At 30.7% G+C, this 6,812-nt stretch overlaps 1 long non-coding RNA gene across 1 annotated transcript; it reads left to right on the top strand.

Moving 5' to 3' along the window:
• The first annotated feature begins 2,924 nt into the window (after window positions 1-2,924).
• Window positions 2,925-3,759, top strand: LOC119085746. The gene is made up of 4 exons (XR_005089343.1): window positions 2,925-3,003; window positions 3,062-3,297; window positions 3,532-3,564; window positions 3,633-3,759. It is a non-coding gene; the product is annotated as an uncharacterized LOC119085746 (long non-coding RNA).
• The last annotated feature ends 3,053 nt before the right edge of the window (window positions 3,760-6,812 follow it).

The following is a 6,812-nucleotide window of genomic DNA, read 5'->3' as shown; positions in this document are numbered from 1 at the left end:
AAATTTTTTCGTTCTGTTCATTCTTCAACAGACAAAATATTGCAACATCGACACCACTCACCTCAGATAAAATAAAATATGCGAAAAATCTAAACGAAAGGAAAAAAAAGAAAGAACATAACGATACCTGGCAGCAGTGAAGAAGAATAATAATAAAAAAAACCGTACAACTTCAATAACCCTTATACTATTTTTTAAAAATTATATTTTAACGTCATCCAAGGTCATGCCAAAAAAGAGTTCCTTTTTTTATTATTTATGTATGTGGTAATAAAAAAAATTGTTTATTACAAAAATACGACCTTCGAGACAAAAGCAAACGAAGAAAGAAACAAAAAAAATTGTTTTCTGCCTTTTAAAAAACTAATATTTATATTTTGAGTTTTTAGGGTTTTTATTGCGGTGCATCCCATTTATGAACACTTTACTTAATGGAAATAATATGGATGCGTTTCATTTACACCAGCTCGAATACTTAGAACCGTATACACATTATAGGTAAACTATTTTACGTATAATAAGAAGTTATGCTGTAAAGTTATTAAAACAGAAAATATAAGGTAATATGGGGTTATACGAATGTTACGTGTTAAATTGCATAATGTGTGTGTAGTGTGTGTTAGATCTTGAACAATTTTCGTTAGAAGGATTTTAAGCATAAAATAATAAATAATTTTTAAGTGGAATGTACAACAAATCCATTCCCCACACCCAATAGCTGCTATGTGCTATATATACCGTCATACATATACCGTTATACCAATCGGTTCCAATCTAATAATTAAGCAATTATTTCGAATCAGCCAACCATAATTTATACGACTTTTATAACCCTTTCAATGGTTGCTATTGAACGATAAAATGTGTGCCTAAATTATGTATTATTACCAATTACTTTGACTTTTATTGACATTTAAACAAGCGTAGTATAAAAACAACCTCTGTATCGCTTAACACATCGTAAAATTGTTCTTTTTGAAACACCATTTTTATAGATCATAAAAAAATCGTAAAAAGACCATTAAGTGTTTGTTTTGTAATAACTAAAAGAGAAAACAAACACACGCCTGGCTTTATTGTTTATTTAGTCAATCAATATTATATCTAAGACAAGTCCAATTATTTGAGATAAGTTTGCTTTTTATGGTAATTTTTGGGGGCTTAGCATTTTATGTATTATTGTCGATTGGATAGGTAAATTGCAATAAAAATGATTGTTATCGAAAAAAATCGTTTTCCGTTTCGGTTTCCTAGGTTCAGTATTTTTTTTAATGTTTTTAATGTTGTCTCGCTAGTAAATGAGGGAAATTAAACGCAAGTGAACATTTATCCGAATAATCAGTGACTTCCTTAGTAAATTATCAATTATTAATTTTATTGATCAAGTTAACAGCGAAGTACTTTATACATATAAATTCTGCTTCTGCATGCCTAATGGCCTAATGCATTTATAAGTCGATTTTAATGCCTCAAAGCGAACGAAAAAAACAAGTTCTAAATGTTCAATAAAATGGAATGTTGATGGAACAGATGTACAGATCTCTGTTCAATTTTTATTATACCTGGTGTATTACAGTCGAAGTTATTTTATGAAGCATTTTATATATAGAATCAATCAATCTGCGAAACTGTGAAAAACAGGTGAACTTAAAGTAATTGTTGATGCGGTTAAATTTAGGCTCAATTTATTGCTTAGCCAAGATGTTATTGAGACAAATGGTAGGTTGACTAAATGGTCCGCTCAATAAATTTGCATTCGGAGCTTATATCAGCGTAAGTATCAGTATATAGTTGGAGAAATTAAAAAACGATTTTAACGATTACAATCCAATAGGTCTTAACATTGGTAATGCATGTGCAATGATTGTGACTAGAAAGAAAGAACTGAAAATTGAGCTGAGTTAAATCGCGAACAAAATTATATTAGATAAGTGTTGTGTTTCAGCAGTCAATGTCCTTTGAGTAAACTGGAACGGTCATCAATACATTTGATCTACTTAATCCAGGCTTTCCACGTTTTTCCACATTTTCACGAACTTTTCTACATTTTTCCAAATTTTCTGAAAAATATTTTTTTGGGAAAATTAAGGAAATTGTGAAAAAGTCTAGGAAAATGTAAATAATACATTAAATTCCTAACCAACATCATTGAATGCTTTTTCAAACTTCAAAGAGTTATATAGTCATCTGCTAACAAAAGGAACGACCAAATGAGCATTGAACTTCGACGGTTGAAGTCACCTTTATATTCTTAGGTTGGAAGATTTCTGTTTTAACTAATGAAGTAAAAGATTTTGATTGAATAACTAGACCAACACTTACCGTTGGTAATAGGTTTAAAATTTGATTTTGATAAATTAGTTGTAATAATTCCCATTAATTTGAATGAAATGGTAAATAGTGCGGCAAACACTACCGTGCGCGTTTTCGTTTGCCTATGTGACCTTTCCCTAATTTCTTAACTAGGAAAAAAAGTAAAAGAAAAAATTGACTGAAGAAATTATTCATGTCAAAACCTTCGGCCGAACTGGTTGTAACAGGTTCGATAAATTTAACCAAACCAAATCGAAGCAATGGAAAAAAAATTAAGCTCACAATTAATAAACCGTTTGAAAGATGCAAATGACATAATTAAACTCAGTATAATATGCATATAAAGAAGCTGAATTAAGAGAGTCTCTATTAGAGACGATACGCTTTAAAATTGTATTACTGAATTACCTAATACACACTAGCATCCATATAAATATGAATATTTGTAAACAATTTATAATATTTTATTGACCGCAGCAACTATAATTGCTTCTGCTTACTCTTAATAGCAAAACTGTCTTGAGAATATTCATGTACATTTGCCTGTCTACATCGCATTTTCATTAAAAGAGTTTTTTTTCCTTCTTATTTATATTTTTTTAAATAGTAGAGGTATAGCGTACTCGACGTTCGAAGCGTATAAGCCACAATTTTATAGTCGATTCAATTGCTTAATTTAACTTTAAACAGGTATTTATAGAAATTATATATAGATAGGCATAATTCCATTACGCGTTGTTTATTTTAGGAATATTATTTTTCCTCACTAGGAGCGCATTTCATTAAATTGTATCTATATATATGTTTGCTGTTGTTGTTGTTGCTGTTGAGTTTATAAAATATTTAAGAACAACCGTGGTGAATCTGTAGACTATCTCTCTACCATTGAACTTCTCGAATACAAGCTTCACGAAGAATAAGAAGAAAAAAACGCTCAAACAAGTTATAAAAAGCTACATTTGAGTTAATCAATTTTAATGCCAGGTAATGAATAATAAATTAAAGATAAGAAGTACACAAACGCTGTAAGTTATTATTTCTTTATACCTACGGGTTCAGTCATTGTAAATTTATTCATAGAGAATATCATTGGACAATAATATAGAAACTTTACTCTTGTTGAATCTTATAAATGACTTTTCTTATTTATTATTAATGTAACTGTGAATTATTGCTTCGTTTTAAAGATAAAACTTTTTTTTGTGTTAAAACGAAAAGCTGTATGCATTGATCTCGTTGCAAAGACTCTCGGTACGAATATGTACTATATAAATACTTTACAAATAAAAAAAATTTAAAAAAAATATATTCATTTGCAGACAGTCATAAATTCGTGGAATGTAGGCGTGAAGGAGTTATATTTAAACAAAACCACAACAACAACAAAAAGATCACAACACACTATCAATTGAATCACGCATTCTTTGCATCAATAAATGCGGTGGTGCAAGGATCGTTTTGTTCGCGTCATATCGTTTGCAGTCCTTGGATATATTGCGAAAAATAATACAACGTTCATGAAAAGGTGGAGAAGTATAACGAGAAACGTCATATCGAATGACCACCCAAAATGTTAGCCAGTAAATTGTAGAATTATCAGGCCGGGGTCAGACTGGCTTTTATATCCAATTGCTTGGTATGGTTTTATTCATAAGACGATTGTAACGAGAACGTGTATGCGTTCGTTGGTCCGTATCCCTGTATCGAAATGCTTTGCGGTAATTAAAATTTTATCAATTTGATGGGCTGAAGTATACGAGCGTGTTATTTATGGTTTTCTAGTGTGGATCCATATGAAAAGAAACAAAATGTTAAACGTCTACTCTTATTTCAACCAACAAAACTAAAACTTTTTAAGATATTAGAGTTGAATAGACTTGGCCTTAAGTTGAATCTTTAGATTAGATGATTTATTGAGCATTATGGTTAATGTAATTGGGACATTTCTATTAAAAGATGCATTCTTAAGTCTCCATCGGTTCGCAGACTGTAATTGGGACATTGGTATCAAGAAACGAAATCCAAGTAGAAGTATAGTTGGTTGGTTGGAATAATTTTCTTATGAACTCGTCACATTATTCCTATTCAAAAGAAAAATTGCGTACTCGTAGGAATCGTGTGCGTAACCTGATTTTTACTATTTAGTCACCAATTGTGGGGAGATTCAAATTCGATTTTGGATAATTTTTTTAAATTACAAAAATTTGATATTTTCGGGACTTCTCCTTCATAAATCTGATGAAGATCTAGGCGGTTTTTGTTCGAGAATTGGTTTTAAATAAGAATTGTTTTCAAGTACTAATTTAGCCTTGATGATGACACATGATGAAATTCAATTTATCTTGCATTCAATTTCAATGAACCGGAATGAAATTTGTTGAAATGGAAAACAGCTGGTGAGTAAACTCAGTATCTTTTTTAATTCCAATAACTTTCAGTAAGATCACATTAGCCAGACCTCATCGCTTTTTTCGACGTCACTGCCAAAAATAGATGTCGTGCAGAAATCACACTCAATGAGAAAACTTACGCTTTCATAAAGATAACAAAGGCCCATTTTACCACACACTCAACTTTCTTTTCTCAATCAATTTATGCGTTACATAACATTTTGCAATTTACATTTTTATCAATTTATTCGTCTATTTTCCATAAATTGTACGATATCAGCTAATTGACGAAGAATTCAACCTCGTTTTACACCCAAATATTTTTTTGTCATTCATTACGTGTATCTCCTCGTTGAATTTGTATTTTTACTTCATGTTTATAAAACAAAATTTAAAAAAAAAAATCAGAGAGAAGGTTAATGTATAATTTCGACACGATAAATATAAATTTCAATTCGAGTATTATAATATTGAGAAATTCCGGCGGCAAGTTGTTTTCGACCAATTAATTGATGTCTCAAACATTTTACCTTTAGTTAAAGTGACTAAAATTCCATTTGGACTTCAAAAGAATTTTTTTCTAATAGTAAAAATGTCTGACAATAATATGTTCAGCATTGGAGCAATGAGCACGCATCGAACATCCGTAGTATATACACCGACGTAACCAAGCATTTATTTTTCGGAATTTTCGCCGTCGGAAAATTGAATACATCGACGCCGTTCTCTTTTCATTCCGTTGGGTAGAGTTGATTAAAAATTTTTGATTCACTTTATAAATTCATTGGTCGTCTTACTTAATGACCACATTCGAATGAATAATTCCATCAATACACGAAAATGTGATAAATATTAATTTATTTCGACAAATGAATGCAAATGGCTCTTAACGATCCAAATTCTATAAAATATTTTTGTGAAAGAAATTGACATTAGTTGGTTGTTTATTTGCTAATGGTATAAATTATTTGTTATATGTGTACGTACACAACTAAAATTAAATATGGCAATGGGATACATATATAGATGGCGATAATATTAATTCAGGTTTTATGTGTTTGCATATTTCTGCAACCCTTTCCGATTGTTGTTTAGGGAATGGCGGAAAATGGAAATAAAAACTTGGCGACTAATTTAAACTCATCCATAAATAATATGAATCATTTGATAACCATTTTAATGGATAAATTTATCCATATGAGGTGCCATTGTTTCTCGTTAGTTAAGCTTTTTGGCAAAAAGGGGGGTTGATTTCCAAGCCATGTATAAATGCTGGCAAATAAATTTAACTTGTAACCCTTTAAATCGCTCCTCTCTCTATTGTTTGTTCACTGGTGATACTCAATCCACATTTTCGGGCTGGTATTTTACGTTATTTACATTTCAGTTTATTCTCATTATCAGAGCATTTTGACCCTTTTCGAATGTGCTATATATGAAAATTAAACTTGTCTATGCAAATAAATATTCATATCCTCTACACGTTCGTGTATTAATATGGATACGCGACTCATATGAACGGAATTATAGCTATAGGCAAGTTCTATATTGCGTCATAAGTCTTATGGAATTATACCGAGTTTAAGGGTAGGAGAGACTTTAAACATAGATAGGGAGACATAATCCCATATTGAAAGTTCTAGATAAAGCGGTTGAAAAATACATATTTTATCTCCATTGAATAGGCAGCAAGCATTTAAATACTTAAAATTTGTTTGTTTATTTGATTGTCAGTATTCTATTTGGAATGAAGTCATTTTTTAATGGAGTTTTCGAGTTGTATCTGCACACATAGACCGTGCGTTCAATTAAATTTAAGTCTAAACTATGTTTTGCATTTATCTGCAAAGTTTCAATTACTTACTTTGATACGGACGATTTTTCATCTGGTACCAAACCAATAACGACGACAAGAAGAAATGACAATCTCTTAGTAGTACCAGGTGGCTTATACAGCGTTACAGCAAATTACATGTTCAACGAATTGAAGTAAAAGATTTGAAATTAATCAATTCAAAATTCAATTAATTCACATATCTTCACTTCACCACATTTCATAACTTCACGACCCGATAGTAAACTGCTTGTTCAGCAGTGTTGATATGCTTG

Source organism: Bradysia coprophila, chromosome X (genome assembly GCF_014529535.1).
Source record: "Bradysia coprophila strain Holo2 chromosome X, BU_Bcop_v1, whole genome shotgun sequence".
Lineage (NCBI taxonomy): Eukaryota > Metazoa > Arthropoda > Insecta > Diptera > Sciaridae > Bradysia > Bradysia coprophila.
Note: the sequence above shows the minus strand (reverse complement) of the source record. Positions and strands in the feature narration are given on the sequence as shown.